This window comes from Gymnoscopelus braueri (genome assembly GCF_963280865.1).
Source record: "Gymnoscopelus braueri genome assembly, chromosome: 11".
Lineage (NCBI taxonomy): Eukaryota > Metazoa > Chordata > Actinopteri > Myctophiformes > Myctophidae > Gymnoscopelus > Gymnoscopelus braueri.
In genome coordinates, this window is record NC_137613.1 from 14,268,744 (window position 1) to 14,281,810 (window position 13,067).

At 38.5% G+C, this 13,067-nt stretch overlaps 1 long non-coding RNA gene across 1 annotated transcript; it reads right to left on the reverse strand.

Moving 5' to 3' along the window:
* Positions 1 to 324: 324 nt before the first annotated feature.
* On the reverse strand, positions 325 to 7,934 carry LOC308095849. Its single transcript, XR_013934083.1, has 3 exons — positions 7,844 to 7,934; positions 846 to 917; positions 325 to 625 (listed from the first exon to the last, which is right to left on the reverse strand). It is a non-coding gene; the product is annotated as an uncharacterized lncRNA (long non-coding RNA).
* Positions 7,935 to 13,067: the final 5,133 nt, after the last annotated feature.

The following is a 13,067-nucleotide window of genomic DNA, read 5'->3' on the forward strand; positions in this document are numbered from 1 at the left end:
GAGCCAGTCAAGGTCAAAGAGGACTGGAGCCAAAGTCGCACAGAAGAACATTTTTGTCATCTTTAATGACAAAATCTTGTATGCTGATGGACAGCTCTCTGTCTTTGTGACCACATGTGTATCAAGGGGAAGAAGGGAGGTAACATAAGGACTAGGATAAGAGAAACTGATTTTATTTTGAATTTACATGTTGACAATAAAGAATGTGCAAAGTGGTAAAAAAAAACAGCCATGATTAAATCAACCAAATAAATACAACAAAATAATCCTATCCCTTGCAATGTACTCACTACCTTTCCTAACCAACAGAAATGCAGTGTGTGGTGTAAAACTAGGTACTGAACAAACTCCAAGGCACTATTTCAAGAATGATAAAAATGCCTTTATTTCGATGGTAAATATCAAATGAAGGCACTCAATTAAACTGTGCTTCTCAAAAGAGACACTAATTCATAGTTTTGCTTATCTCCTCAAAAAACATGATAGTCTGACGTAAATGTTTATTGAAACATTTTACCAGCTGTCTTGGTCCATCATGTTGCGGCTTCACAGAGGTTATGACAGCTCCTTCTCCGTCCAGTGGCTTCATAAGCTCTACTTATAAACTTATAAAGGGCTGCTTCTCCTATAGGACGTAGAGAAATACATGCATTTCTACCGCTGTACATTTTTACCTGGAGGAATATTTAATTTTCTAAAGTGATGCTGAATGAAGAGGATTTTAATGTGTAATTGTGGTGCATAATCTTTGCATATGCAGCACTATCTAAACAACTGCGGATTAACAAAAGGAAGAGCTGAAAATGTCAGGTAGCCTACTGTAAGGTAGACTGCATATCACATACCCCATCCTCCTTTTCAGAGCCGACAAGAACCCTTTCTTCTGCAGCTGTCCTCTCTGCCAACTGATCCTCATTCTGTAAAACACCAGAGAAAAGGAATGACTACTGTATGATAAAGCAATTGTACTTGCATCATATGACATTATCGTCTGATGGGATTGTAAAATGTAAAATAAATACCCCCCAAAAAAAGAAAGTGCCCAGTGTTCAAGTCTACAGTTATGATCTACACCTGGAGCTACCACTGCAACAGTCAGTGTTTCCCCTATGCATTTAACAGTGGTGTGCCACCAATGCTTAATTTTGAGCACCACTGTTTAATTTTCCAGTAAATTATTATTATTAATTTATTTTTAACAATGGAAGATGGTTCCATCTCTTGTATTTAATATTTGCAACATAATTTTATAAAATTTTTTAGACAATTCATAAGTGAACTAGACAGATATTCCTCCACATCATTACTGTGCACTTAACACATTGAATGCCAAGAACGCATATATGCGTTCTTTGCGTTCTTTAGAATTCATCACTTGCTTGCCAAGAACGCATATATGCGTTTTTTATTATAAATTTAAAGTAATAGTATAAAAGTATTGGTATATATCACAAGAAGTCAAGATCTACAAAGTAACTAGTTGTAACTAAAGTTTTCATATTATTGTAGTGGCGTAAAAGTACAATATTTGCCTCTGAAATGTGGAGTAGAAGTAAAAGTATTGAAAATTGGAAATACTCAAGTAAAAATTGGTCAAAATTCTACTTAAGTACAGTACTTGAGTACAAGTATTTAGTTACTTTACACCACTGATCCTAGATGAAACTCAAGGTGGCGCTCTATAGGGTGTACCAAAAAAATCCATCAGTTCTCAGATAGTATTCATTAGTGTGGTTGTCAGACTGCTCCAACAGAGAACAACATACAATGGCATTCGGGGTGTAAGTTCTATACAATTATTAATTCTTGTTAACGAAATGTTTTAAGTCTGGTGTTTAACGATTCCATGTTCAGTTCCAAAATGGTAATACAAAAAGAGAGAAGTTAAGTTAAGTTTGAAGCCTATCTGGTAAGCATTGACTGTATTAACTATATGTAAACAACTGTATAAACTATTTACTATTGCTAGTTTAATCTACCTGATATACGGCATTGCTTAAACGTTTTGCCCTGAAAATATCAAACGCAATCTATGTAAGATAATGTTACCTCCATAGAACACAGAGGCACAGGAGTTGATTATTGCAGGTCTTAATTGCTACTAAACCGTGACACAGACAGATCCTTAAACAAACCGAACTTTCCTACACAACACATGTAGGCTACATGCACGCATGCAATTTGTACGCATTTATCAGGATTATTGATTTTAGCAGCGATTGGAGCCTTGGAAACACAAGTGATTGCATCTTCCAGTTTCAAATTCGGCTTAAAAAATAAATAAATAAATATATATAAATATACTATATTTATATTGGCATATCATAAAGCCACGGGTGTTGCCCATCATATCCGACTGTTTGTGTTCTGAAATATTCCGTATTATTCAATAAAGAGGTGTTTAATCCCGTCTGTGGCTGGATTTCACTAGGGGTACACCCCCGCATTCCTAAACCCCCCCACTTATACACCCCCCCATTCCGAAAACCCCCCCCCCCCACTCCTACACCCCCCCACTCCGAATTTTTTTTTCGGAATGGGGGGGTGTAGGAGTGGGGGGGTTTTGAAAATTTGAAATAAACCCTGCCATTCCGAAAAATAGATATAAAAAAAATATATATATATAATTTTTTTTTTTTTTTTTTTTTTTTTGTGGGGCTCCCCCAAGTTTGGGAGCCCGGCAAAAAAAAAAGTTTTTTTTTTTTTTTTTTTTCAATAGAAAAAAAAAAACGAGGAGGGAGTATTAATATATTAAAGTATTCTGGCGCAGCTGTTCACCTCCCCCCACCTGCGTGATACCCCCCCCCCCCACACCGGGACCCCCCCAGGACCCCCCCCCCAGGCCCAAGGTGTCATTCATAATAATTTTATATTTTGCGCTTTGACACAGAGCGGTTGAGATTTCATTAAGCCAGATCTTTGTCAATTTTACTTGAATTCTTATCATTTTAATGTTTATATGATCTGTAAAATGTAGATTTTCATTTGGTAGCAGTCATGCATTTATTGTAATTTATTATAATTTATTTCTTATTTTCTGTCATTTATTTCCACGCACGTAACATTATCTATCTGTCTGTCTGTCTGTCTGTCTGTCTGTCTGTCTGTCTGTCTGTCTGTCTGTCTGTCTGTCTGTCTGTCTAGTCTGTCTGTCTGTCTATCTATCTATCGCGCTACAGAGCTCGTAGATTGGCTATTTTTTGGTGTCTGTCTGTCTGTCTGTCTGTCTGTCTGTCTGTCTGTGTGTGTGCGTGTCTGTCTGTGTGTGTGTGTGCGTGTGCGCACAGACAGACAGACAGACATCTTTCCTGTACAAATGAGACTAACAAGTAAGTCGAATCCCATGCTATGAGCTTGTAGATCTGCTGTTTTTGAAAGCATCAGAATCACGTGCGCGAGGAGGGAGCGCGCACGCGCGCAATATTAAAGTCTTCTGGCGCAGCTGTTCATCAGACCAAGACCACAACGTCATTTGTTATTACCATTCAGGTTCAGTCCATTAATATTGTATTCAGAATAATAAAAAAAATATTATTATCATGCTATTATCATTATTAATGCGCGCACGTTGATTGACGGGTCAGTAATCACGTAGGCCTACTCTCAGAGACGCTCACATGCTCAGGTTCCTCAGATGTTTTCTCGTTAATTAACCCACATCTCGTCACATCTCACATGAAGTAATATACGCATCAGTGGTGGAAAAAGTACTCAAATGTTTTAGTAAAAGTACCAATACTGCAATTAAAGTACTCTGTTACAAGTAAAAGTCTTTAATTCAAAATTTACTTGAGTAAAAGTACAAAAGTATTGGTATCAAAATGTACTTAAAGTACGAAAAGAAAAAGTATCGCAGAAAATAAAATAGCAGAAAATAGCAGATCTACAAGCTCACAACGCCTCGCATCACGAGGCATTGTAAGCTTGTAGATGTGCTATTTTCAAATATTTTTGTAATTTAACTTTTGGTACTTAAGTATATTTTGATGCGAATACTTTTGTACTTTTACTCAAGTACATTTTTAATTCCGGACTTTTACTTGTAACGGAGTAGCCTACTTCTACATTGCAGTATTGATACTTTTACTTAAGTAAAACCTTTGAGTACTTTCTCCACCACTGTCCACTTCAGCCAGTTATGAAAGTAACTAACTACACTTTAGTCCTAGTAGTTAGGCTACTTTGCAGTTGCAGATGTCAACTATTAGCCATATTAACCACTCCAGACATATTTTATAGGCTTGAAAATAGCCGATCTACAAGCTCACAACTTGACAGACAGACAGACGTCTACCACCGATCTACCACAGCCTGGGTGTCTGTCTGTCTGTCTGTCTCAAAGGTCAGCGGCCATAATGCACAAACAAACACACGCAGTTAACCCTGACGTTACTTAAAACCGTCACTTTTGCCCATATATCTATCTATATATCTATCTATCTCTATCTATCGAGTTCATCTCGGAATTAAATGATTATATTATTATCTATAATATTATAATTATTATTAATCAGTACTGATAAATGTGCCACGTTTCTCTGAACCAACTAAGATCTAAATATCAATCTAGCAGCTAGGGGATACATTAATTCACGTTAATTTAGTCACTCTACCCAAATACGCTCTCTCTCTCTCTCTCTCTCTCTCTCTCTCTCTGTACAGACACATGCTCGCTCTACCCCAGTGCGCTCTCTCTCTCTCTGTAGAGACACACGCTCGCTCTACCCCAGTGCGCTCTCTCTCTCTGTAGAGACACACGCTCGCTCTACCCCAGTGCGCTCTCTCTCTCTGTAGAGACACACGCTCGCTCTACCCCAGTGCGCTCTCTCTCTCTGTAGAGACACATGCTCGCTCTACCCCAGTGCGCTCTCTCTCTCTGTAGAGACACATGCTCGCTCTACCCCAGTGCGCTCTCTCTCTCTGTAGAGACACATGCTCGCTCTACCCCAGTGCGCTCTCTCTCTCTGTAGAGACACATGCTCGCTCTACCCCAGTGCGCTCTCTCTCTCTGTAGAGACACATGCTCGCTCTACCCCAGTGCGCTCTCTCTCTCTCTGTAGAGACACATGCTCGCTCTACCCCAGTGCGCTCTCTCTCTCTGTAGAGACACATGCTCGCTCTACCCCAGTGCGCTCTCTCTCTCTGTAGAGACACATGCTCGCTCTACCCCAGTGCGCTCTCTCTCTCTGTAGAGACACATGCTCGCTCTACCCCAGTGCGCTCTCTCTCTCTGTAGAGACACATGCTCTCTCTCTCTCTCTCTCTCTCTCTCTCTCTCTCTCTCTCTCTCTCTCTCTCTCTCTCTCTCTCTCTCTCTCCCCCCCCCCCCCCACTGGCCTTTTTTACTGACACACACAAACACACTGACAAATATAATAATAATAATAATAATAACAGTAATAATAGCATAATAGTAGTAGTAATAATAATAACTTAATACTACTACTACTACTACTACTACTACTACTACTAATAATAATAATAACAGTAATAATAGCATAATAGTAGTAGTAATAATAACTTAATACTACTACTACTACTACTACTAATAATAATAATAATAATAATAATAATGACACTATGTTTTTTATTATTCTGAACACAACATTTATGGACTGAACAGAATGAGCTGAAAATATACTTTTATTCAAATAATTATTAACCCACCTCATACATGCATGCAAGTGTAGCAGGGCGGTATGAATAATTATATAATATAGCCAACACCTGGGGAGTAGCACCCCAGGAAATATTTATAATGTAAACCAACCACCTGAACATATATTACTCCTCACACAAGTTCGTTGTACAATTATAAAAAGGCAGAAAAGTAAAAAGTACAAAAAGCTTTATTGTAATAATGGTAACAGGGTAATCTCATCAATAATAAAAGTAACAAAACATTTAATAAGAAAAAAACAATCGGGCAATGCACTTAATAAAATCTATTTGCCTATAGGGCCAGTGCTGCAAGTTATAATAGAATGCCGTCTGTAGGCCTACAATCTCATGAAAATAAACCAAACCAAAGAAACAACACTAAATAAACAATAACAAAATAAGCAATAACACTAAAACAAAATAAACAGGGAGGCTGGCTGTGAGCCTGAGAGTGTGGACCAATGCGTCAGAAAAGAATACGTTCACCCATATAAGGGCATAAGCTCAGCTGGAGGGGAACCTCAGAATGGATTATCAGTGTGAGAGGGTTCTTAATGCGTGGGTTATTGGAAACCCGCAAAGCAGCAGTGGAGTATCACGGTGCCCGAAAGGACAAACGGCCGTGTCATTCTACCATTTACAGTATAATACTAATATTCATTAAGACGGGTGACAGGAGCAGAGAGAGACAGTCACGTACCGCGGTGCAGCAAAGGCGTAAGCCACAATGGCCTGCCTGCAGCGGCGAACACCGGTAGGAGACAAACTGTAATAATAAAGGGCCATGGTTATTATAGTGCCTGAAATTAACTTGCTATACTGCGGAGAAGGAGGACCACCAACGTACCCGACACACCAGGGCTACAAAGGACACAAACGCTCATGGTCAAGTTCAAGACCATGCACTACGCAGCATAAGACAATTGCATAAACAGCAAGATGGAGAGACATACCTGCGCTAATGCGCGATGAGAACACAGGCGGGCCCAACAGGCCAGCCTGGACTGATAATAGACCAGTGTGGAGAGACAGACAGCTAACTGTGTTTGGAGGTGCGTTGCTTTAATACTGTGCCAATCAGCCCACTGATGAGTGGACGGCAGCTAGGGGGTCCTTGGGCTGAAAAGCCTTGTGACAGATGAATGATAGATAGATAGATGGATAGATGGATAGATAGATAGATGGATATATAGATAGATAGATAGGTCCCGGTGGGGGGGGGGGGGGGGGGTGAACAGCTGCGCCAGAAGACTTTAATATTGCGCGCGTGTGCGCTCCCTCCACGCGCACGTGATTCTGATGCTTTCAAAAACAGCAGATCTACAAGCTCATAGCATGGGATTCGACTGACTTGTTAGTCTCATTTGTAGAGGAAAGATGTCTGTCTGTCTGTCTGTCTGTGCGCACACGCACGCACACAGACAGACAGACAGACAGACAGACAGACAGACAGATAATGTTACGTGCGTGGAAATAAATGACAGAAAATAAGAAATACATTATAATAAATGCATGACTGCTACCAAATGAAAATCTACATTTTACAGATCATATAAACATTAAAATGATAAGAATTCAAGTAAAATTGACAAAGATCTGGCTTAATGAAATCTCAACCGCTCTGTGTCAAAGCGCAAAATATAAAATTATTATGAGTGACACCTTGGGCCTGGGGGGGGGGTCCGGGGGGGGTCCCGGTGGGGGGGGGGGGGGGGTCACGCAGGTGGGGGGGGGGTGAACAGCTGCGCCAGAATACTTTAATATATTAATACTCCCTCCTCGGTTTTTTTTTTCTATTAAAAAAAAACAAAAAAAAAAAAAACATTTTTTTTGCCGGGCTCCCAAACTTGGGGGAGCCCCGCAAAAAAAAAAAAAAAAAAAAGAAATTATATATATATATTTTTTTTATATATATTTTTCGGAATGGCAGGGTTTATTTCAAATTTTCAAAACCCCCCCACTCCTACACCCCCCCATTCCGAAAAAAAAATTCGGAGTGGGGGGGTGTAGGAGTGGGGGGGGGGGGTTTTCGGAATGGGGGGGTGTATAAGTGGGGGGGTTTAGGAATGCGGGGGTGTACCCTTTCACTAGATGGGCGGCGTATTGGTAGTTAGAAGATCCGAATGTTTTACCTAAAAAAACAATATAAAAACTATATATACAATATTTATATTTATCTTACCTTAAAGCGACTGGTATTATTGGTCAAGCCCAACTTCTGTGTTGCTGAAAGAAATAATTGTGTTCCGTATAATAACTGAAATCTAAATTGAATTGAATACTTAAGTTTCGTTTGTGAAGCGGTGCTTCATATGTAACGCTACTTCATATGGTGTGCTTTGCTGAAAAGCCGAGAAGCCACTTCCTCCGCCGATGGTTTACGGCAGGCTGTACCATAGATCATAGATATATATAAAGGCTAGATGGCTCAAGGGGACGGAGCAAGCGTAGCTCAACCGCGGCCATCTTGAAACAGTCATTCATAACATTATGTCTATGGTGCATATACTTTGAAATAACCATAGCGTGCTCAATTTTCATCCGATTTTCAAACGGTTTGGTGTGTTGTAAACACCAAAGATGTAGTTATGATACTGCATACTATAATTATAATCATGTTTTTTTTTTTTTTTTTTTTTTATAATTTTATAATTTTATTACATCTTTGGTGTTTACAAAACACCAAACCGTTTGAAAATCGGATGAAAATTGAGCACGCTATGGTTATTTTAAAGTATATGCACCATAGACATAATGTTATGAATGACTGTTTCAAGATGGCCGCCATGTGGCAACGTCGTACTCCATTGGCCAGCAGCGCGGGTGAGTCATCTAGCCTTTATATATATCTATGCCATAGATATATATAAATGGGTTGTACCATAGAACTGTACACTGTCACGTGTAATGCTGCCCTCCACAGGCGAGGAGTTTAACTCATAGAGGTATAATATAACGGTTTAACTGCGTTACCCTACACTTTCGAATATAGATCTGGTACAACAAATATAAATAGTCATAAGCTTGTTACCAGATTTAGGAAAGGTAATGGAGAGAATTATTTTTCAACAAATACAACTTTATTTTGATGTAAATGGGTTAAATACAGAATATCAGCATGCCTACAGGCCTGGTCACTACATGCACAGCCTTGACTCAGAAAGACAGATGATTGGCAATGTGAGATTGATAATGGAAGATTGGTGGGGGCTGTTTTACTTGATTTTAGTGCAGCGTTTGATTTGATAGATCATCTTTTGTTATTAGATAAGCATGAACAATATAGTTTCACTGTCCCTGTGTTAAATTGGATGGAGAGTTAACAGAAAGTAGACCGTTTTTTTAATGGTAGTTTGTCAAAGGTCACTCATCTTAATTGTGTAGTTCCTCAGGGAAGTTGCTTAAGGACCCTATTGACCCTATTGACTCGACCATATATGCTGCACAATCAACTACAGATGAAATTAATAATATTTTAGATAATGAATTAAAGTTAGTAATAGAATGGGTAAAGAGTAATAAACTTGTACTTAATGTTGGTAAGAAAAAGTATATATTTATTGGATCAAAGTATCAGATGATATCTGAACCAAAATTGAACTTAAATATAAACAATATTCACATTGACCAGGTACAAGAGACAAAACTCTTAGGTATTAGTTTCAACCGCACTTTATCATGGTCCCATCATGTTGATAATATTGTGAGCAAAATGGGAAGGGCTGTTAAAGGTCACACAGTCTCCAGAGATATTATATAAAAGGTTATTAAAACATTGTGCTCATCATGAATATCAAACAAGACATGCAATAGAAGGAAGGTTTAATTTTCCCAAAGTGAAAACATCTGTTATACAGAAAACTGTCATGTATAGAACTATTGTAAGGTGGAATTCAGTGCCAGGTTATATTATTCAAGCCAATATAAAAGAAGGATTCAAAATGATGGTAAAACAGTATCTTCCAATATTTCATGTACTTTACTGATTTGTGTTTAACCATTATCATTTAATTGACTTGTTTATTTTATTTTAAATATGAAATTTATGATTTGTTGCAAAAACTGTAAGAGGTATGGGTAACCCTTTTCTCCCTTTTATCATGAAATGTACAATATTGTAAAATTGCTGAAATGTATTTCTTAACTTTAGTAGGTGAACTATTGTCTGTGTATATCTGTAGGCCTGTGTTGTTGTGTATGATGTGTATTTGGGTGTGACGGACCGCAGGAAGAATAGCCATGCTTAGGCAAGTGCTAATGGGGATCCATAATAAAGTAAAGTAAAGATCAGTAGTCTGGATGTTTTCCTATGATATTTAAAGATTACATTTTTGGGGGGTTTATGCCTTTATTGATAGGACAGTAGACTGACAGGAAATGGGGGGAGAGATGGGGAGTGACACACAGCAAAGGTCATCGGGATCATTCTAGACATTGCAGCCTAAGTGCCCGGACCGCCACGCCGGCAGCCCGGGCCTTGCCTATGATATTTAAACAGCTGGCTAGACCACAGTGTCCCAGTCTCAGCCTGGTTATGACAATGTCATCCCTTCTCCCAGAGTTCATTTTACACTTCTTTTTTTTAATCGATGGCTGTACAGAAAAATACAGCCTGCCCCTTTCCTCTTCTGTCCACCTTTTTTGCCACCGGATCTCTGGTTGTTTTCTGCAAATGCTAAAGCACTCAAATTGTCCTAGTTGGACCTTCAGATCTATATGTGACGCCTCCTCCCCATACTGTTTCTTTACAGTCATGCAAATTTATCCTATAAATCAAAAATCATCTATCCGGGCACCAAAACAGGAATACTTTGAAGTCGTAGGGCTCATGTTTTTGAAATAGCGCTTAACTGGAAGGAATACTGGAGGGGGTGAGAGGATCCTACCTGATCATAGTGTTTTTTGATAAGAATAATACCAATACATACATATATATATACATATATATATATATATATATATATATTCCAAATTAAATGGAGCATCCTTTGATGCAAGCATTATGATTCACAAAAGTTATTAATGATCTTTTCTCCATATTTTACAGGGACATAGTCAAAGCTGTCATTAACAAAGATGGCATTGAGGTAGAACTAACAGGCCTGAAGATGTCTGGTACTGCTTGTACCATCGCACTAGCAGGGGCAGCAGCTCTAATAACAGGGGCACTTGTCTACAGATGTAATTTTTACAACTGTGACCCACCTGTCAAAATAAAAAAGTCTTCAGTTATCTTTGCCATAGGATGCAATGAAAAGATGCTCTTTGTTTATTTCAGTTTTCAACCACAGTCCAAGGGCAATTGAGGAGCGAGAGCTAGAAGACAGGGAGGCAATGGAACAAGAAGGACCAGCAGAGGAGTAGAATGAAGGTACTTCTTAACAAGACATGTCATGCTAAACTTCATGACACATAGTTGATGCACATCTATATAGAGTATATAGTAATATTGGCCTCAGCAGGTATTGGGATTGCCTATCTACTGTATGGACAACGTAGTAGTGGGATATAAATGACAAGAGTTGAATGACAAAAATATGTTGGGACATAAACGTCAAATAATGAAACTTGGCCATCATTGTCCCCACCTGTTGCACTGTGTATCATCACCTCAACAACCTTAGTATTCAATGTTCAATTTATTATAATTATCACACTGCTGGACATACTTGCTGCACACACATTGATAACTATTTTGTCAATAATGTTGCCTCCTGTCTGTGTTCTCTTTCATCTATTAGGCTCTGAACCAGCTGCACATAATAACCATCAAAGCTGTCCCTCGAACACGTTTTTATTTGGTGCTCTATTTGTCCCCAGAAGACCACATCAAATTGCATTTTGGTAACTGTAAAATTGCTGGTATTTAGGAATCTATAATAGTTAAAAGGTAATATATTTTTGTATACTATATAATATCCTACTATATAATTGGAGTAACCTCTGTCTGTCTGTCTTGGTGTCTTGGTGTCTTGGGTCGACCGGGTATGGGCTAGTAGTGTTAATTGTCAAGCAATTGGATGTTTTTATACATCCAAGTTTGTATATTTGTATTTAGGCAAGAGATCTACATTTTTTTTGTTCTTGGTTAAAGGTAAACATAGGTTATCATGGTAAAAAATATTATTTTTTCATAATTAACATTTTGTAAAGAAAAATGTTTTTATCTCCACCCCAGGTGGTTCCTGTCCATATATTGAATTACATTATGTTGCTTTAAGAAAAAAAAAAGGGGGGGGGGGGAATCCACATTCCACAATGATATCACTCTAATGATGAACTGTCACTTCAGGGATATATATGAAAGTTACATGCGGTAAGCTGAGTGCTGGCGAGCACATGTCCGCCCTGTTATGCTTATTAAGTATAGAGATCTATCACATTGAATATCTGATTTTTAAAGTTTGATTCATAAAAATCCAACAGCAGTGTGAATGTTAATGTACAGTTGACATACTTGTCAGACAACAGGGTCCAGTCTGTAAATGCATGTTAGAAATGTTGTAATAACATAAACAACACAAACAAATCACAAACGAATTTCACCCACTGTTTTACACCTGTAAACCTGTGATGTGACAATAACGATGATACTGATTAAAGATGACGAGATTGTTCAACCTTGTTTTGTCCTTGTAATTGCTTATGTGTCATTATTGGTTCCACTGAAAATTACATTAAATGCACAAAATACTGATCATAACCTCTGGTGATTCATCATATAACTGCACTACTGTTATAAACACAAGAGGGCAGCAATGGTCTTTACTTGAGTCCCTGTGTCATACCTTTGTGGATGGAAACAAGACATACAAAATGTATCCATGTTATCCTCTGATTCTGCTGCTAAGGCTGCCTTCAGCACACAATTAAAAACATGCGCTGGGCTCAGGAAAAAACATCTTGGTGGACACGGGCCTTTGCCTCAGCTCACTCCATTTATATACGTATGGTGTATATTGATCCATTTATATTTTTTAAATAAATGTAATCATGGAAAATGAAAAAATTTAATGCTTTTTGCTCAACTGCAATCCATAAGTATGATGTGAAGTACAGCTAACAATTAATTCTTACAGAAAACATCACTATCAGGGTCAGGATTAAATAATAGTCCATACTTGGCATACAGTAATTGTAGAAATAAGGAACAAGTGCTAGGTCTTCTGTCAAAGAACTCATGAACTTCATGGATCTGCCAGCATCCTCACCAGGGAGTTAATTCTCTTTGATGCTCCTTGCTGTACATGGAACATGGTTCCTCTTCAGTCCAACTGTTCTCTCTGTGACCAATGGGAGAGTATTTTTTCCTGCCGTTTCGCCCAGGTGGACAGGGTTTTGAGGTTAGGTTTAGACATCATTTCTGTGATGTTAGGTTTAAACATAATTTCTGTTGAGGTTCTCAA